Below are 22,051 nucleotides of genomic sequence, written 5' to 3' on the forward strand. Positions count from 1 at the left end.
TACCTGCCATATACATGGAAAGGGGAGCAGTTTATGACCAAGGAAGAGATGAAGAACATCATTAAAAACAAACAAAATAATTTCGATTACATTAAATTAAAAAGCTTTTGCACAGACAAAACCACTATAAACAAGATCAAAAGAAATGTAGTAAATTGGGAAACAATTTTTGCAACTAGTATTTCTAAACTACACAGAGAACTGAGTCAAACTTTAAAAAAAAACAAGCAAGGGGCAGCTAGGTGGCGTAGTGGATAAAGCACCAGCCTTGGAGTCAGGAGTACCTGGGTTCAAATCCAGTCTCAGACACTTAATAATTACCTAGCTGTGTGGCCTTGGGCAAGCCACTTAACCCCATTTGCCTTGCAAAAAAAACCAAAACCTAAAAAAAAAGCCATTCCCTAAATGACAAATGGTCAAAGGGATATGCAAAGGCAATATACAGATGAGGAAACCAAAGCATTCCATAGTCATATGAAAAATTGCTCTAAATCACTTATTAGAGAAATGCAAATTAAAGCATCTCTGAGGTACCACCTCAAACCTCTCAGACGGGCCAAAATGATGAGAAAGGACAATGATCAATGTTGAAAGGGATGTGGGAAATCTGGGACACTAATACATTGTTGGTGGAGCTGTGAACTCATCTAACCTTTCTGGAGAGCAATTTGGAATCACACCCAAAGGCCAACAAAAATGTGCATATCCTTTGATCCAGCAATACCACTACTGGGTCTATACCCTGAAGATATGAAAAATGGTAAAAACATCACTTGTACAAAAATATTCATAGCAGCCCTGTTTGTGGTGGCAAAGAATTGGAAATTAAGTGAATGTCCATCAACTGGGGAATGACTTAACAAACTGTGGTATCTGTATGTAATGGAACACTATTGTTCTATTAGAAACCAGGAGGGCTGGGAATTCAGGGAAGCCTGGAGGGATTTGCATGAACTGATGCTGATCGAGGTGAGTAGAGCTAGAACCAATGTACACCCTAACAGCAACATAAGAGTGATGATCAGCCTTAATGGACAATACTCATTCCATCAGTGCAACAATCAGCCACAATTTGGGGGTATCTGCAAGGGAGAATATATCCATATCTAGAGAGAGAATTTCATAGTTTGAACAAAGACCAAAGACTATTACCCTTATTTTTGTTTTAAAGAAAGACTTTGTTTATTTTGAGTTTTACAATATTCCCCCCATTCTTGCTTCCCTTCCGCCACCCCCGCAGAAGGCATTCTCTTAGTGTTTACATTGGTTCCATGTCATATATTGATCTCAGTTGAATGTGATGACAGAGAAATAAAATCCTTAAGGAAGAAAAATAAAGTATAAGATAGTAAAATGGCATAATAATATAATGCTTTTTTTCTAATTTGATGGTAATAGTCTTTGGTCTTTGTTCCAAGTCCATAATTCTTTCTCTGGATACAGATGGTATTCTCCATTGCAGATACCTCAGAATTGTCCCTGGTTGTTGCACTGAAGGGATGAGCATGTCCATCAGGGTTGATCATCATCCCCATATTGCTGTTAGGGTGCACAATGTTTTTCTGGTTCTGCTCATCTCATTCAGCATCAGTTCATGCAAATCCCTCCAGGCTTCCCTGAATTCCCAGCCCTCCTGGTTTCTAATAGAACAATAGTGTTCCATGACATACATATACCACAGTTTGCTAAGCCATTTCCCAGTTGAAGGACATTCACTTAATTTCTAATTTTTTGCCACCACAAATAGGGCTGCTATAAACATTTTTGTACAAGTGATGATTTTATACTTTTTTATCATCTCTTCAGGGTATAGACCCAGTAGTGGTATTGCTGGGTCAAAGGGTATGCACATTTTTGTTGCCCTTTGGGCATAATCCCAAATTGCTCTCCAGAAAAGTTGGATGAATTCACAGCTCCACCAACAAGGTATTAGTGTCCCAGATTTCCTGCATCCCTTCCAACATTGATCATTGTCCTTTCTGGTCATATTGGCCAGTCTGAGAGGTGTGAGGTAGAATCTCAGAGATGCTTTAATTTGAATTTCTCTAATAGGTACTGATTTGGAGCAATTTTTTTATATGATTATGGATTGCTTTGATTTCCTCAGCTGTAAATTGCCTTTGTATATCCTTTGATCATTTGTCATTTGGGGAATGGCTTGTTTCTTTTGAAAATTTGTCTCAATTCTCTGTATATTTTAGAAATGAGTCCTTTGTCAGAAATACTAGTTGCAAAAATTGTTTCCCAATTTACTACATTTCTTTTGATCTTGGTAACTGGTTTTGTCTGTGCAAAAGCTTTTAAATTTAATGTAGTCAAAATTATCTAGTTTGTTTTGAATGATGATCTCCATCTCTTCCTTGGTCATAAACTGTTTCCCTTTCCAAAAATCTGACAGGCAAACTACCCCTTGATCTTCTAGTTTGCTTATAATATTGTTTTTTTTATGTCTAAATCCTGTATCATTTTTTATCTTATCTTGATATAGGGTGTGAGGTGTTGGTCTAATTCAAGTTTCTGCCATACTAACTTCCAATTTTCCCAACAGTTTTTATCAGAGAGAATTTTTATCTCAATAACTGGACTCTTTGGGTTTATCAAACAGCAGATTACTAATAATCATTTCCGGCTATTGCACCTAATCTATTCCACTGATCCACAACTCTATTTCTTAGCCAATACCAGACAGTTTTGATGATTGATGCTTTATAATATAATTTTGGTAAGGCTAAGCCACCTTCTTTTGCACTTTTTTCATTGAATCCCTGAAAATTCTTGACTTTTTTATTTCTCCATATAAATTTACTTACAACTTTTTCTAACTCAGTAAATTAATTTTTTGGAATTTTGATTGGTAGGGCACTAAACAAGTAGCATCTTTATTTTTTTAAGTTTATCTTATGTCATTTTGCTATTTCTTATACTTTATTTTTTTCCCTTAAGGACATGATTTCCCTCATCACTTTCAGCTTAGATCAATGTATACCATGGAAACAATGTAAAGACTAACAAACTGCCTTCTGTGAGAGGTGGGGGTGGGGGGAGGGAAGTGAGATGAAGGGAAAAATTGTAAAATTCTAAATAAATAAAATTAAAAAAATAAGAAATAAACATGAAGGAATTTAAGTAAGTGAATCAAATATCAGGGAATTTAGATATGCTAGACCTCTGGGAAAAAATTGAATGGAGATAGAAAAGAATATATATGCAGTACATGGAACTCAAACAAAAATTGACTATATATTAGGGCATAAATACCTTATAATCAAATGCAGAAAGGTAAAAATATTAAATATCCAATTTTCAGATCATGATTAAATAAAAATCACATATAATAAAGGGCCATGGAGAGAGAGGCCTAAAATTAATTGAAAACTAATTAACCTAATTTTAAAGAATGATTTAGTCAAAAAGCAAATTATAAAAATAATTAATAGGAGAAATATTATTTCTCTAAAGGTTTATTCAATAAAATAGAGAAAGAGGAGATCAATGAATTGGGCATGCAAATAAAAAACTAGAAAAAAATTACAAATCCTCAAATACCAAATTAAAAATTCTGAAAATCAAAGAAGAAATTAATAAAATTGAAAGCAAGAAAGCTATTGAATTAAAAAATAAAAGTGGGATAGTTTATGAAAAAAACAAAGAACAGATAAATCTTTTGTTAATTTAATTTAAATCAAAAGAAAGAAAAAAAACAAATTACCAATATCAGAAACAAAAAAGACAAATTCACCATCAATAAGGAGGAAATTAAAGTAATAATTCAGAGTAATTACATCCAACTGTATGCCCATAAATTTGACATTCTAAGTGAAATAGATGAATATTTACAAAAAAACTTCCAAGGTTAAAAGTAGAGGAAATTAAATGTTTAAATAACCCCATTTCAGAAAAAAGAAATTAAACAAGCCATCAATGAACTCCTTAAGAAAAAATCTCTAAAGCCAGATGAAATCACAAGTGATTCTACTAAGCATTCAAGGAATAATTAGTTCCAATTCTATATAAACTATTTGAAAAAATAGGTAAAGAAGTTCTACCAAGTTCTTTTTATGACACCAACATGGTGCTAACACCTAAACCAGGAAGAGTCAAAACAGAGAACGAAAACTATAGATCAATCTCCCTAATGCATATGGAGGCAAAAATTTTAAATAAAATATTAGCAAGGCAACTACAGTAAGTTATCCCTAGGATAATACACTATGATCAAATAAGATTTATACCAGGAATTCAAGGTTGGTTCAATATTAAGAAAACTATTAGCATAATTGATCACATCAATAACAAACCTAATGGAAATCATATGATTAATTTCAATAGATGCTGAAAAAGTTTTTGTCAAAACATCATACCCATTTCTAATAAAAAAAAACACTAGAGAGCATAGGAAAAAATGAAGTTTCCTTAAAAATGATAAGCAGTCTCTATCTAAAGCATTCCCATTAAGGTCAGAGGTGAAACAAGGATGCCCATTATAACTACTGTTATTCAATATTACATTAGAAATGTTCTTTTTAACAATAAGAGAAGAAAAAGAAATAGAAGGGATTAGAATAGGTAATGAAGAAACAAAATGGAATAGATTAGGTGCAAAAGAAAATGTAGCAAATGATTAGAGTAATCTGCAGTTTGATAGACTCAAGATTCCAGTTTCTGATATCAGATTTCCAGAATCCGATAAAAAAAATACTGGAAAAACCTGGAAGATAGTATGGCAGAAACTAGGCTTAGATCAACATCTCACACCCTAGTCCAAGAAAAGATAGAAATGGGTACAGGACATAAACAGTGATATTATAAGCCAATTAGGAGAACAAGGAATAGTTTACTTGTCAGATCTATGGAAAGATGAATAGTTCCAAAGAAGAGATAGAGAACATTATAAAATGCAAAATGGATAATTTTGATTACATTAAATTGAAAAGTTTTTGCACAAATCTAAAATGTAACCAAGATTAAAAGGAAGGCAGTAAGTTGGGAAACAGCTTTTACAACTAGTGTTTCTGTTAAAGGACTCATTTCTAAAATATAAGAGAACTGAGTCAATTTTATAAGAATCTAAGTCATTCCTCAACTGATAAATGATCAAAGGATCATTTGGCTATTCTCAGATAAATTAAAGCTATCTATAGGCATATGAAAAATGTTCTAAATCTGTATTTATTAGAGAAATACAAACTAAAACAACTCTGAGGTATTACTTCACACCTTTCAGATTAGTTAATAGAACTACAAAAGAAAAGGAACATTGTTGGAGAGGATGTAGCAAAACTGTGATACTAATGCATCATTGGTGGAGTTGTGAACTTATCCAAACTTTCTGGAACTCAATTTTGAATCACATCCAAAGGGCAATAAAACTGTGCATACCCTTTCAAGCAGCAATACCACTACCAGGTCCTTATCCCAAAGAGATCATGAAAAAAGAGTTTTAAAAGCCCACATGTACAAAAATATTTATAGCAGCTCTTTTCATAGTAGCAAAGAATTTGAAATCAAGGGGATGTCCATCAATTGGGGAATGACTGAACAAAATGTAGTATATGAATGTTATGGAATACTATTTTTCTATTAGATATCATGAGGGATGGGACTTAGAATAACCTGGAAATACTTGCATGAACTAATGTTGAGTGAAGTGAGCAGAACCAGAAGAACATTGTACACACTAACAGCAACATAATAAAAGACAATTCTAAAAGGCTTGTGGTGGAAAACTCCCATCCGTATCCAGAGAAGAAGCTATGGAGTTTAAATGCAGACCAAAGTTTACTATCTTCATTTTTTAAAGTTGTATTATGTATTGTGGGGTTTTTCTGTCTAATGTTATTTATCCTGATTCAATTTGATTCTTATTTCACAACAGGATTAATATGGATTTATGTTTAGCATGATTAGACATGTATAGCAGTCATATTAGATTGCTTGTTGTCAGGAGGAGGGAGAAAAATGCAAAATGATGTTGAAAACTACTGTTGCATGTAGTTGGAAAAGTAAATTTTAAACTATGAATTCAAAATTAATAAATCAATCAATTAAAAGTCAATTTATTTTTTCATTGTGAAGAGTTTATAGAAAATGACTAGAAAAAAGAGAAAATGAGAACAATGAGGTATACATTTAAATAGAAACACCTTTCCTCATATTATCTCCAGTAGATCTTCTCCAATGAGTAGAAGCTTAAAGAGTTTCACAGACAGTATTTCACTATTCTCCATATCATTCAGGTGAGATGGGTAATCTAGAAAGGTCAACCAGCAGTTAAGAAAAGTAACTGGGTAAGAAAGCGCCAACCCATGATCCTATTCCATAAGACCCTGGCTATTAGGATAAACTATCAGAGGTAAATGGCAAAAATCAATCAATTAATTAACCATAATTTATTAAATCTGCTTGTTGTTCTTCACTCATTTTGGTTATGTCAGATTCTTCATGACTTCACTTGGGGTTTTCTTGGCAAAGATACTGCTATATGGTTTACCATTTCCCTCTTCAGCTCATTTTAAAGATGAGGGACCTGAGGCAAACAGAATTACATGTCTTGTCCAGGGTTACCTAGTTAGTAAGTGTATGAGGCAAGATTCAAACTCAGGAAGATGAGTCTTTCTGATTCCAGACCTGGTTTCTATGCACCGCACCACCAAAGATACTTCCATGAAATTTGTACATTGGACTGGTTGCTGAAGATTTTATATTTTTTTAGGGGGGCGGGAATATATGATGAACCCAGATAAGGAGCTAAGATATATATTTCAAAACAAAAATAATGTCTGTGGAATCAGAAAAAACCTTCTAAAGAAAATGGCAATTGAGGAAAGGCTTAATGGGAGTTAAGTATTCAAAGAAGTGGCGTGGTATAGAAGAAAAAAGTGATCTGGACTTAGAATCAAGAAAAATGTACTTTTGAAGGCCACTTCTTCATAACAACATGATGGTGGGCAAATTAATAACTGTAAACCTAAGTTGACTTTAATGTAAATTCAGGGCCTCTTTATGCCCTAAGGCTTTGAATGTAAGCCTTTTCTGTATTCATTAATTTGTAAGTAAAATTACTATATGTTTTCAGTTTTATGAAACTGGGTGCTTGTAAGGGGAGATGATGAAAACCTCTTAAGGAGTTCCAAATAATGATGTTTCTAGTCATTTTTCCAACTAGAAAAAATGAACCAAATAACAATCCTTAAAATGGACAAGGGATTTTGTATCAAAGTAGAGACTCTGATGTAAGGATTACATTTGTTAGGTTTTATATGTTTTCCAACAGTAATAAAATGTCACAGAAAATCTGAGGACTGATTTTTAGGTTTAGAGCTGAAAAAAACCTTAGAAACCTTAGTCTTTCATTTTACACATGAAAAATCTAAAGCCAAGATTGTGGGAATGACTCTTCCCAAGGACATACCAGAAATGGCAAATGCCAGATTTTAATCCCCCTGGGACTTCTTTCTTCTAGGCCAGACTGGTAGTTGAAACAGCAGATTATTAAGACAAGAGAAAAGGTTGCTTCCAAAGATCTAAGTGATAAGATCACAGATTTAGAGTTGGCAAGGATATCAGTCATCTGGTCCAGTATCTTCATTTATAAATGAAGAAACCATGTCCAACAGGAGCATATAGCATAGTGACTAGAGCTCCAGATAGTGACCAGTCAGCAAACATTTATTAAGTGTCTGTTATATTCAAAGCATCAGGCTAAGCACCAGAAATCCAGATACCTTAGAAGTCTTGTAACCTCCCTCAGACCAATCTCAATTTCTTCATATGCAAAATGGGAACAATAAAATACTTCCCATCTCCTAAGGCTATTGTGAGGGAACCACTTTACAAGTATTAAAGTTATGTACAAAGCATGAGTTATTATTACTCCTGTCCAAAGGACCTGCCTGCCTGTTTCACTTCATTTTCTCTTGTTACCACTATGTTGGGGGTCCTGGTATGCAAACAAGGCAGGCTATCTAGCAGTAGCCTTGAAATCAGAAGGCCTTGACTTGAAACCATCATTTTTAATACTTTCACTTAATACTTTCTCTGCCACTTAATGCTTTCATGACTTTCAATTGATAAGAATTTATTAAATGCCTATTATATTCATTTTTGTCTTTTTTTCCCTTTTTTATGTTTTTGCAAAGAAATGGGGTTAAATTATTTGCCCAAAGTCACACAGTTAGTAAATATCAAATATCTGAGGCTAGATTTGAGCTCAGGTCCTCCTAACTCCAGGGCCAGTGCTCTATCCACGGCACTACCTAACTTTAAATTCATTTTGAAAATAGCTTGTATATACTAATAGGTGGGCAGTTAGGTGGTTCTATGGATAGAGCACCAAACCCTGTTTGCCTCAGTTTTCTTATCATAAAAGGAACAGAAGAAATGGCAAATCACTCAAGTATCTTTGTCAAGAAAGTTCCAAATGGAGTCATTAAAAGTAGGCCTTGAGTGGAATTAAGCAACAATGAACACTTATAGGTGCACACCAAGGTTCCCTTGTTAGAACTATTTTGATTTTATGTTTGTATCACAATGCCTGGGAAATAATAGTGTTTAATAAATTCTCATCAACTGAAAGTTATGAAAAGTATTAAGTGGCAGAATGATGGTTTCAAGTCAAGGACTTCTGATTTCAATGCTACTGCTAAAGAGCCTGCTATCTTTGCATACTAGACCCCAAGACTCCCAACATAGTAGCAATAGGAGAAAATGAAAGGAAAAAGACTGGCCAACTCGGGAGCACAGATAGAGGAAGGTGGCTCAAAGAGAGGTGGCCTGGAACCAAGAGATGGGTGTAACCCAGAAGTACCACCTGGAGTGGTCAGATCCAAATGGACCCCCATTGATGGAAGTACTCAGACAATCAACAACAAGGCAAGGTCCTGGTCTCTTGTAGGGGGTTGGAGGGCTAGGGAGTAAGGCAAGAGAGTGGTGTCAAGGAACAAGAGTCCAAAGATAAGCTTAGCTCCTTGACAATCTTGTCTGGGGCAGGCCAGCCTTCCCCACTCACACCAATGGCTACATCAACTGATCATTCCAATGGAGCCTTATTACACTTATGATGTAATGACAATAAACAACCCCAGCAAGTCTTTCTTGATAAAGCCCAGTTCTGCAGAGCATATGTGTTTGCTTGGATGGGGAGAGCAAAAAAAATGAGGAAAGTCAGACAGGGAAACATTACAGGTCGGGAGCACGTGGGTCACTGGGAAGACCGATGTTTTCAATTTTCCATTCATATGCTTGGCACATGTTTATGTCTTTGCACCATTTGCTTTTTATAACTTTGGGGCAGTTTATCTCACCCTTTTTTATAGCAGAAAAGTCAATTGATGGACCAAAGAACTAGAACTAGACACACACACACACACACACACACACACATACACACACAACATGCCCACATACACGTATATACACTCACACATAAATAACTGTTCATATTCCCATTAAATGCTGCAATTCAAGGCCTAAGGCAATGCTGAGTCCAGCCCTGGTCATTTCGAGGTTCAACAGCTGCTAATACCATATATCTTGTACAATACACTTATAGTACCAAGGGAGACCACCCATGTTCTATTGTATGTACAGGTTGACTCCACACCACATTATTTGGGGAAAGGCTAATAAATTTTCCCTTGCTTCCCTGTAGCTGGATTAACAGTACAAAACTCAATAATAACATTTGGGATGTACACCTCATCTGTCATCAGAGGAACTCAGAGACCTTTTGATAATATTATTTCATTCATCTTCATCTCCCTTGTGAGATAGGGAGGAGACAATGTGTTATCTACCCAAGAAAAGCAATGAAGTTCAGTGGGAAAGAAATTGTTGTGTCAGGAACCAGCAGACACCTGGGTTCAAATTCTTTTGTTTGCCTTTACTGTTTTACTGTAAGCAAGTCGTCTTTCTGAACCTCAATTTCCTCATTTGTAAAATGGAATGATTATTTATGAATGATGATATAACATAGTGGTTGGCATCAGAAAGACTGAGTTTGGAATCCCACCTCTAACACTTACTTGCTATGTGACCATAACTCCTCTGAACCTCACTTCTTCTTTATAAAAGTAGCACATTGTTATTAGGATCAAATGAGATAATGAATATAGTTTGTGACTATTTTAAATGCATACATATCTAATTTTTCCTTGTAAAATAATCACGTGTGACTACATTGGATTTATCTTTATATATGTATGTATAGGTATTACTCATAAAATGAGCGTATGCATAGAATGCAGATCCTTATAACAAGTCCTTCCTTGAGGAAAGGGGCTGATTCATTCCTATCTTTATATTGTAAATACTCATTACAACATAGTGGACATTTAATAAATGCTGATTGATGGATATATAAAGGGATTTTTTAATGTCATCTATAACTGTTATCTCCTCATCTCCTACTTCTCTCCCTTCTCTTCCCTTAGAGGAGCAGTAGAAAGAGCTAGAGGCATTAATTAGGATTCGAGCTTTATAACCTGCCCTTTTGTGATATGGAGCAAGTCACACATTCTCCAAGTCACTCTTTCCTTACCTCAAAAATGAAAGGGCTAGACTAAATGGTCCCTAAGGACAGGACTTCAGAAGCCATCTACTCTAACATCCTGTTTTTACAAAAAGGGAGAAGCTGAAGGTCAAAGGTCTGTAGAGTGATTTAACCATGTTATCACATGGGCAGAAAGTAGAGGAAATGGGATTCAGTGTTTTATTCCATCATATACTATGATCTTGTCTCAATGAGCCAACCAGTAAGTAATTACCTACCATGAACCTGACACAAGTCTTTTTTCTTCCCTTTTAGGACCATCTTGCCACTCAATCTTCGAGAAGTCTTCTCTTCAAGCCCCTTCAATCCAACAAACAATGATTTAGCATTTTCTATGTGCAAAGCACTGTGCCAAGGTGTTATAGATACACAAAGCCAAAAACATGAAAAAAAATATCTACCTTCAAGAAACTTACATTCTACTGGAGAGAAGTAAAGTCAAGGTGATTTGAGGAAGTAGAGAATATTTTCATCTGGAGGAATCAGCAAATGCTTGCCCAAGAAGGTGAAACAAGAGCAGAACCTTGAAGGAAATCAAAGATTCTGTGAGGATAAACTGAGGTTGAATACATCCCAAGAACGGCAAATAGTGGCATCTAGGCAGTGCAGTGGATAGAGCACCGACCCTGGAGTCAATCTGGCCTAGCTGTGTGACCTTGAGCAACTCACTTAACCCCATTGCCTTAAATAAATAAAAAAAATTAAAAGAATGGCAAATGTTTTGTATGAATATACTGAGGAAGAAACTGTAAAGTCCAGTTCAGTCAACAGCCATGAGTCCAGAAGTCTGGGATTTGGTTTTCAGGGAAGGAAGCATACCTGGAGTTTTCCTGGACCCAGGACCCTCCTGGGTGGTTCCCATTGAACTCTGTGGTCCTCCTCACTTCTCTAAATTGCCATGTCAATTGACCATTCAGAGGCTGCATTATTATGACTATGATGTAATGGCCATAAACAAGCAGAAACCCCTTCTTGATAAAGCCCAGCTCTGCGGGGCACATATGTTTGCTATATATACAGAATGTTGCGCTGCCATGATAGTGAACCCAGATGACCCCCCACAAAAGAGACACAGATCTCAGATCCCTTGAGATTCAATGGAAACCTGGAATGTGTGGACTGACAGTTGAGACTTTTATTGCAGGGTCTGGTGTCTGGCACAATTTGTGGTTTTATAGAAATTCAGAATCTCTAAGCTGGATGGGACCATTGAGCCACGATGTATCCAATCAAGTCTATATTGGTAAGAATCCCTTCTACAAACAATATTCCCCATGCAGACTTTGTTTGGAAACCTCTAGTGGTGTTGAACCCACTCCAATAATGGTGTCCCATTTCACTTTTGTCCAATCCTAGTTCTTCAGAAGGTTTTCCTTTTATCCAGCCAAAATTGGTCTCTGACTTTCAGCCTTTGCTTTGAATTCTACCCGCAAGAAGAATACTAGATTTAGAGGCAAGAGACTTGAATTCAAATCCCACTTTTTGCCATTTCCTTCCCTTGTAAACATTCAGTGAGTGGTATCATCTTAACCTCACTGAGATTCATTTTCCTCCTGTGTATAATGAGGGGAAAAGATTAGATGGCCTCTGAGGTCTCTTTAAACTCTTAATCTATGATCCCTGAGATCAGGTCCTTGAAATACTTGAAGACTCCTCTCATGGTTTATGTTGTACCTGCTCCCCCCCAACACACACACACACACACACACACACACACACACACACACACACACACACACACACGGCCCTCTATCAAGTCTTCTATTTTCTGATGCCTAAACAATCCCATTTCATTTAACCAGTTCTCACTCATCACAGCCTCAGAGTCCTTTCTTTTTATCCTTGTCCTCTTCCATGTCTTTCTCACTTTGGCTTTCCCCTAAGGAATGGGCAGAGTTCTGACAACCTCAGAGCTAATTATTTCCCAGCTTTCTATGTAGCTGCAGACAGAGACATTTCCAACACCTACATAGCAGAAAACCGAGAGTGGAGCACTTGACAGAGAGAACCACTGACAGACTATCTTAATCATTTTCAATTATCCATAATTTATCATGTTCAATTGGACAGCATTTGCTAAGTGATGCTAAGTACTTTATACTTCAGACAAAAGACACCATGTCCCATAAGTCCCTTGCTGAGGCTCACACAGAAACAACAGCTTCTGACAAATTTCCAGGGGTGTCTGTTTTGAAGAGAGATAAGTGGATGGATTGCAAAATTCTTGAAATGCTCTGAGCTGACTCATTTTGCTTCTGACTTGAAAGGTCAAAGAGATTACTGAACATGGCCAATAACAACCAGAAAGCTGGCAAAATAGGGCTCTGATGCTGAATTCAAGGATTCCTTTATATGTGTTAAACTTCTTTTTCAAAGACATAATTTCCATAAAGAGATCAGAAATACTTTCGCCCCAAAAGTGAAATATTCTGGTCTATACCTAAACAAAGCTATGTTGTCTCTTTCCCAGACTTATCAGTGTTGTGTGTCAATCAAGCAATCAAGAAATATTTCAATTACTATTGTCTGATGGGCATTCTTAGCTGCTTGGATCCAAAGACAAAAATTAAAAAAAAAACCCTTTCCTCAAGAAGCTTATATCCCTAACATAAAAAAGAAGCTTATATCCTAACAGGGCAGGCAACAATTTCATATAGGTGTAAAAAAGTTGTAAGACAATCTAGGAGAAGACACTAGTAGCTGGGGAGGAGTAGTGAGGGAGAACATGGACTAGGAACACCTCCTAAAGGAGGAGGGGTTCAAACTGAGTCTTTAAGGAAACCCAAGAAGAGAGTTCATTCTAAATATGGGGGACGACCAGAGATGAGAAGTGGTGTCTGGTGAGAAAAACATCAAAAAAGAAAAAGAAATCACAGATGAAAAAGAAGACTAATTTTCCTGGATCTTAGAGGACAGAGGGAATGTTGTTGCTGTCATTGTTATTTCAGTTGTGTCTGATTCTTCATTACACTATTTGGGGTTTTCCTTGGCAAAAAACACTGATGGGGTTTGACACTTCTTTTTTTTTTTCCTTTAGGTTTTTGCAAGGCAAATGGGGTTGGGGTTAAGTGGCTTGCCTAAGGCCACACAGCTAGGTAATTATTAAGTGTCTGAGACCGGATTTGAACCCAGGCACTCCCGGACTCCAGGGCCGGTGCTTTATCCACTGCGCCACCTAGCCGCCCCATGGCACTTCCTTCTTGCAGCTTATTTTATAGATAAGGAAACTGAGGCAAACTGGACAAGTGACTTGCCCAGGGTCAGGCGGCTAATAAGTGTCTAAGGCTGGATTTGAACTCAGATCCTGACTACAGGTCTGGTGCTCTCTCCATTGAGCCACTAACGACTTAGGGGGAGAAAGTGTAAAAAGCCTAGAAGGAATGAAAACCAAATGCCAATAGAAGAAAAGAAGCAAACATTTATTAAATACTTAGTATGTGTCAAACACTATGCTAAGATTTTATAAATATTGCTTCAGCTGAAGCTCATAGGGAGGTAGATGTGATTATCATCCCCAGTGACAATGAGGAAAATGTGGCAGACAGGGTCTAACAATTAGTAAGTGTCTGAGGTTGGATTTGAACTCAGGTCTATCCTTACGTCAACATTATCTACTGTACCAGTTAGGTGTCTTTAGAAATTTCTATTTGATTTTAGAGATATTTAGAAGCCTCTGATGTCTATCAATTGTCATATAGTGAAGGAAAGGGCAAAAGACTAACGAATCATATTTAAGAAAATCACTCAGCTATTTGGAAGTCAGAAGTGAGGAAATTTGAGGCAATAAGAAAAATACAGACACAACTGGTTATTGAAATAGTCAAGGAGAAGTGATGAGGACTTGTACCTAAGTAATACCTACATGAGTGAAGGGCAAAGGCCAGATTACAAATTATATATATGTCAAAACAAAATGAGCCAAAAACAGACAAAAAAAAAGATATTGACAACTGATTGAATATGCAGGATGATTAAGTGAGCTGCTGCTGCTGCTGACCCCATTGTTGCAAATATGAGCATGGTGGTGACCCTGACAAAAGTAAAGAATTTCAGAAAAGGAATGTTTGGGGAAAGATAATGAATTGAACCTGAGACCTGGGTTCCAAACCTCATTCTGCCACTTCCAGGCTGTGAGATGAAGTCAATTAACCTAGTTAAGCATTGAATTCCACATTCATAAAATATAATGATTAGGTAATCATATTTAAAGAACTAATCATAGTAAGGAAAGCACTGTTCATTCTAGTCTTACACAAATGAGCACCAATGGGATTACCTGGTCTCCTTCAACTCCTTCATCCCTCTTTTCTCTATCTTTTTTTTTAGATCCTTTATCTTAAAAAATAGACTGGAACTATCAGTTCTCAGGTTTGTGGATCCTGCTGATGCCTTGATAGAAAGGCAAGGATTAAGTAGGTTGTATTTTGAAATTTTTCAGGTGAAAAATCTCAGAGATTTCAGGGTGTTATTTGGGAATCCCATCCATACCAGACCATAGAAACGTGATGACATACTAAAAGCCTATGATTAATTTGGGCTGGTCCCCAACCGTCTGCTGCATGGTGCCACATATTGAAGCCGTTACCTCGGCATTGTTCCTGTCACTTTAATTGAGATGTTTCTGAGTGCATGGGCTTAACTCTAGTAGTAGATTCCAAATATTTCTTTTCTCTTTCCCCTTGTCAGGATTTCTTTGCATTAACAGCTTTGTCTACCAGGGAGTGATATTCTTCAAGCAGGATTTTTTTTTTTAAGCCAAGTTGCTTAATATGGGATCCAAAGTTGTAGCTTTGCTGGTGTCGTGTTTTACCTTTTTTTCTCACTCACATTGCAAGAGATGAAGGTGGCAGGCAAGGATAGGTCTTGAGAGCAGAAGGAATTGAGATAAAAAGGGTTCCTCTAATACCATTTATATAACATGAAATATGTTAACAATCAGAGGAGAAAATGACTTCAAGGTTGTAAGTTGTATCAAAACTATCTCTCAAGGTTTTGCAATCAAACTTATTAAAAGTATTTCAAAATTAATTCTATTTTCCTTAGTTTGAAAAATCACAAAGATAATAATAGCTCACATTCCTAAAACATTTTATCATTCACAGAATGTTCTCCACACTGTAGGTCTGGAAAAGTAATTCAAAATTATCCCCATTTTACAGATAAGGATACAGATCCCCAAAAGGAAAGTAATTGGACCAGTCACAGCAATTCAACTAATAAGAATTGTGTTTCAAACAGGGTTCTCCTGATCCTGAGGAAAAATGGAACTACATAAAAAATAATTATATTGCCAATTCTGTAAATCAGTCCTCATCTAATTTAGACTCTAGGCCTGCCCCTGTGCTGATTTTGACATCAAGTTCATCAATGTCCTTCGGTACTTCTAAGTGATCTCTGACAAGGGTGAAGTCCACTGCCTGGCTCCTCTGCCCTTCTGAAATCAGTCTCTCTGTGCAGAGCAGGAGGTCAATCGATTCTTTTTTTATTTTTGTGCTGCCAAATCACACCACTGATTTCTATTGAGCTAAATCCCAGATCTTGGTCCTTCTCCCATCTGTGGTCCCAGTCCTGATTCCCATGAGCTTCATCACCTGACAGCAGCTCAGCCCAACACTTTTGGCCGTTCCTTTTGGTCCTGAGGCTGTCAGTGGGTGTGAATTCATCAAGTGCCCCGACCATCCCCTCATTCATCTTGGGTATCCACTTTTTGACTGTTATTTTTGTTTGATCATTTCCTGTCTCAGAGGTCAGCCCTCTGAATTAGGTAGTTTTGCCTTCTCTTTTGTCAGTTATAAGTGTCCTCTTTATCAATCCTATCTCTCCTTATCCCAATATAGCAATAACAATAACACAAAATTATCCTTTTTTGTTGTTCTTAGCATCCCTTGACAGTCACAAGTATGCTCCAGTCTTTAGTCTTCCTGATATTCTTACTCTCTCTATCTTTGTCTCTGTCTTTGTCTGTCTATGTCTCTCTTTATCTCTCTGTCTCTCCATCTGTCTCTCTGTCTCTCTCTGTCTATCTCTTTCCCCTCTTACTCTGTTTTTTTCTGTCCCTGTCTTTGACTCTTAACTATTTCTTTCTCTGTCAATCTATCTTTGTCTGAATTTCTCTCTGTGTCTCTATCTTTTTTGTCTCTCTCTCTGTCTCTCTCTCTCTCTGTCTCTCTCTGTCTCTCTCTCTCTCTGTCTCTCTCTGTCTCTCCGTCTCTGTCTCTTTCTGTCTCTCTCTGTATCTCTCTCTGTCTCTCTCTGTGTCTCTCTGTCTCTCTCTGTCTGTCTGTCTCTCTCTGTCTCTCCGTCTCTGTCTCTTTCTGTGTGTGTGTGTGTGTGTGTGTGTGTGTGTGTGTGTGTGTGTGTGTGTTTCTCTTTCACTTAGCACTCTCTGTCTTGCTGGAGTTGGAAATTCAAAATCTACTCCCACGTGGATCCTACTCTTATCAGTCCAGAAGCTTTGATCTACTTCATTTTCTAGTTTGGCCCTCCTTAAGCAATCTAGATATACACACACACACACACACACTCTCTCTCTCTCACGGACACAGAGACACAGACACTCAGACACACACGTACACGCACGCACACACACACACAAACACACATACACACACACACACACACACACACACACACACACACACACACACACCATTCCAGGAGCCTCACCTCATTTATAACAAACTTATTGTAGACTCCCAATCAGCTTACTCCACTGTGGCTCACTAGACATGTGCCATCAAGTCAGGCTGCCTGACACTCTCATATTTATCCTCTATCATTGGTCTTGCATCCTTCTTCTGTGCATTTATTTCTTTTTAAAAATCTAAGCTGATTTGTGAGTTGCCAGAGCACCAATAGAAGTTTCTTGATTTCCTGCTCATTGGAATTATTTTTTTTATTTAGTCTTCATAAATTTATTCTTAAGCATCTCCCATCTTCCCTGAACTGATTTTCATATAGTGTTTTAGCTCTAGATTTCCTCTGAACTCTCTGAAATCTGTTTTCTCAATCTAAGATGCATGCCAGACAGATGGGGTTGGTCTGACCAGGGCAGAGTGCCGTGTGGCTGCCCCCTATCCTTTGTTTCTGTTAGCCTACAGGCATGTTAGTTTTTCCTAAGATTGCAGGGTCAAAGATAATATGCTTAGAAAAATGGATCCTAGGATCTTAAATCTAGATTGAATGAGGTCTTCCTGTTTCCAAGTCCAGTGCACTGCCCCCCCATCATAAGTGTCAAACACACTGCACCCCAATATTCCCCAGTTCAGCCTGAAACAAATGAATATCTTATTGTCAAAGGTTTGACAAAAATAAACAAAAATATTAGAAAACATATATAATACTATTATGTGATTTTTTTTTAGTTAATAAATAGTGCACAAGGATCCTTAGGTATGATTTAGTGGTCTTGTTTGACATCACTACCATGCTGTGAAAGTAAAGGTAGGTCCATAATTGCTCATGTAATATCATAAATATCACCTTTTACCTTAAATTTCTGTTGATTGGTACTTGGGTAAAATAAACCTTGGTCTTTTTTAGTTCTTTAATATAGTTCTCAAGTTCAAATTTGAATAAATCCTCAAAGTTCCAGGGTCTGCTTTGGGATCTAAGAGGTTTTTTCCCAAAAAATATGATTTAGAAGATTGTATTCTTGCCCCCTCCCCTAATTTCCATGTTCTTTCCATAGAACCAAAGTTGAGCTTCTAATGCTGTGGGACCACTGACCATCAATTTAAACTCATAAATCAAGGTCAGAGTAGGTCACGAATGGAAGGATTGAAGTCAGTTTCCTATGATACATAGCTCAATGTTTTGGCTTGGTTTCTTTTTGGCTAAGTTAATTTGGAAATGCATGAACATATTTTTGGAGTGGGAACTCTTAGGAGAACAAAATAAATAACTCTAATAAGCCTGATTTTCAGCCCTTTTCTGTGGTCACAGCCAAAAACCAGAATTTCTCTTAGGACTTTCTCTTAATTCAATTAAATTTTTAAAAAATATTGATTAATTACTCATTTTGTTGGCTTCTGAAGACATGAAGACAAATATGAAGTAATTACTGCCTATAAGTAACCTTTACTATACTGGGGAGATGTGACTTGTACACAGATAAACATGTATATAGCAATCTGAGGGATGGGAAAACACTGGTCTATTTGCAATTCCTTGAATATGACATCCCATCCCTTGTTGCCACCAACTCTCTTTTCTGGGAATTTGCACTGGTCATTCCTAGTAGCTGGAATTTCCTGCCCCCTTAGCTCTGACTCTTGACTTTCCCAGCTCCTTCAAAGCTGAACTCAAAATCCTTCTTCTTAGTCCCCTCCCAGCTACAAATGTCACCATCTTTCAAATCGCTTCCCAAATACATAGTTTATAATTTGGATGCATGGAATTATTGCCATGCTGTCTCCCCCATTTGAATGTAAGCTCCTTGAGGGCAGGAATTGTTTATACTTTCTTTGTTTTTTGGTTTTAAATATCTTTTTTCATTGAGGAACCACCCAAGAAGATTGGTAGATGTACAGTCCAATTCTCTTCCCAACATCTCCATTTACAAAGATATATAGAAAATGAACCAGACCAAATGTTAATTAGGAATTCTAAGAAAAAAAATACCAGGGAGACATGATAGAGATCAGGATAGAAAGACAGCTATATCTGTGGATACCAGGGATAGGATCTAGCCAGAAATAGTCATCAGGAGTCTTCCCACATGGGAGCTGAAGAAGTACCTTGCTAGAGCAGTACCCAGGGGAAAAAAAGAGATCCTTCATCTCCATTGTGTAGGGATCAAGGGCAGATGTCAAGTGGAAGGTCTATTTCCCCCCTAGCCCGCAACTGAGTCACAAATTCAGGTGAGATTGAAAAGGGGAGAAGTACCCTTTTTGAGGTATTTATTGAGAGCAGGGGTGGGAAGAGTGCATCTGGACCAGGAAAAAGAATGGTACAAAAATATTCATGGAAGCTTTTCTTTTCAAGTGCAAAGACCTGAAACTAAAGGGATGCCCATCAATTGGGAAATTGTTGGACAATTTATTTCAGAAGACAATGGAGAATCATTGTGTCATTAAAAAGATGATGAAAGGATGACTTTAAAGGAGCCTTGGAAAAACTTGGGTGAACTGACTCGAAGTAATATGAGTAGAACCAAGAAAACAATGTACACAATAACAGCATTGAAAAGCTGAAGAGTCATGATCAATGTAATAATGCCCAGCCATGATTCTGAAGGTAGCAAAATAGTACAGTGGATAGTGCACTGGGCCTGAAGTCAGCAAAAGCTGATTTCAAATCCTGTCTCGCACACTTACCAAACTCTAGGAGAATCATTTAAAATTCATCTACATAAGTTTCCTCGTCTGTAAAATAGGGATAAAATTGTACTCATCTCCCAAGGCTGTTGTAGTATAATGAAGTAATATTTGAAAACTTCTAAAAACACTGCATAAATTCTAGATGTTGTTATCACTAGTGATGAAACTCGTTGCCTATTTTCTAACAAAGAGATGATGAACTCAAAGATGCAAAATGAGACAAATATTTTTAACAAATGTAGGAATTTATCCTGAATAAGTAGCAATACTTCTTATTCTTTTTCTTTTTCCAACAAGTGGAGGGGAGAAAAGTAACTCATTCTAATTAAAAATAGAATTTTAAAAAATTATTAAATAATTTTGATATCTTTTGTTGTCATAATAACCAAACTTCTCGCCCCACTGCCCTTTATTCATTTATTTTTGCCTTTCTTTGTATCATAAGAATGCATCATGCCCAATGTATAATAATATTTAATAAATGCTTGCTGAATGACAGACTGAAATTTTAAAAAACTGGGGAGGGGGAGGAGAGAAAGGTTTGGTGACCAGAATGCTGTGAACTTCACTTTAATAAGACAGTTGCAGGGAAAGCACCTTATCTAAAGCCCAACCTCTACCCCCGATTGGCCAAACAAATAACTCTTAAGGACCTCCAACTAGATTTACATCCCCCCAGACCCAGGGAATATGAAATATGTCTGCCAAATATGGATTAATAAATCCCAAACATCGCATGTGTTTTCATCACATAGTCTGAAAAATGAGAGTGATGGTGTTTTTCCTGGACTAATAGGCTGTGTGAGATTAGATTTTGAGCCTTTCCAGGAGATCAAGTATTTCACTTCCAGCTTGAAATATTACCACTTAGACCTAGGAGGAATTAAAAAAAAATGAGAGGTAGACAAGGGGGGGGCATCCAAATATAATTTAATAATGCTTGGACCTTAGTATTTGCATCTGCTCTAAGAAACTAGGAAGGTCATATTGGTTGTTGACAGGTTGGACCTTACCTTCTTCAGCTTGTACCTGTAGGGTTTTCATTTGTCTTCCAGTCTCAAAATATTGGATCTTCCCATCTTCTGCTCTTGTTTTCTTTTAAGAGCCATCTATTAAGCGTGCCCTAGGGAACATACAGGACAAAAACAGAAAACTATTGACTGTTTGTAAGAGGCTTACAGTCAAGTTGGACAGATAAGTTAAACATAAGCAATTTGAGAAAAATTACATAGTACCTTAAGCTGGAGTTCTTAACCTCAGGTTCATGAACTTTTAAAAAATATTTTGACATCTGTTTCTCAAATAATTGGCTTCCTTTATAATCCTATGTATTTTATTTTATGCATTTCAAAATATTATTCTTCGAAGGGCTCTGTAGACTTCACCAGGCTGGCAAAAGAGTTCATGACACAAAGAACCCTAGTAGAGTATCAAGGATGAAAGAATATGGTCCTGGACACACACACACACACACACACACACACACACACACACACACACACATTCATATATATATGTATATATATATATATATATATACATATATATAATATATATATATATATATATATATATATATATAGCATATATCCTAGGTGCTAAGGTGCTAGAAACTAGTAGCCAGTAGCACTAGTCCTAGGTGCTGGTGCTACAAATAGTAGTAGTAGTAGTAGTAGTAGTTGTTGTCCTTTGGTATCAAAGAAAATCAGTACATCAGGAAAATGATGCCATGAATTGAATGTACGACTGATTAAAGAGAGGGGGCATTGTGGATAGACACAATTCTCGTGATCTGATGTGAGCCCAGTGACCTGACATAGAAAGATCAGGACAGTTGATGATCAATGGGAGACCTTGATCTTTTAGAGTCAGGTAGATCTTTCCTATATGACAGGGTCTTCAGCAGGAGGACATTGTCTCTCAATGGCGACAAACTTTCAATGGTATGGTAACGTTAATCTGTTATTCAATGATCTAAATGAGCACTCACCCAGATGCTTTTGGAATCTCCAAGCTTTCCAAGGCTTGGATTCTCTCTTCAGGGAACTAACTCATTCCAAGGTGGCTCTGCCCTTCCCCCACCCCCCAAAAAAAAGAAAGAAAAAAAAAAAAGAAGAGAAAACTCTTCCCGGTGGTTCTCACTACTTCTTCGGGATAAGTTGCATTGGCACATTGAACACCT

At 37.0% G+C, this 22,051-nt stretch overlaps 1 long non-coding RNA gene across 2 annotated transcripts in view; it reads right to left on the reverse strand.

The window, feature by feature from the left end:
- Positions 1–22,051, reverse strand: part of LOC141520805 (uncharacterized) — a 222,801-nt gene that overhangs the window by 124,547 nt on the left and 76,203 nt on the right. The window contains exons 2-3 of one of the 2 annotated variants that reach the window (XR_012477746.1): positions 20,883–20,992; positions 10,768–11,072 (exon numbers count right to left, since the gene is read on the reverse strand). This is a non-coding gene — a long non-coding RNA (uncharacterized LOC141520805). Of the gene's footprint in view, positions 1–10,767; positions 11,073–20,882; positions 20,993–22,051 lie in introns of those variants that run through there. The other variant, XR_012477745.1, reaches the window with a different exon arrangement.

Source organism: Macrotis lagotis, chromosome 4 (assembly GCF_037893015.1).
Source record: "Macrotis lagotis isolate mMagLag1 chromosome 4, bilby.v1.9.chrom.fasta, whole genome shotgun sequence".
In the NCBI taxonomy this organism is placed as follows: Eukaryota; Metazoa; Chordata; class Mammalia; order Peramelemorphia; family Peramelidae; genus Macrotis; species Macrotis lagotis.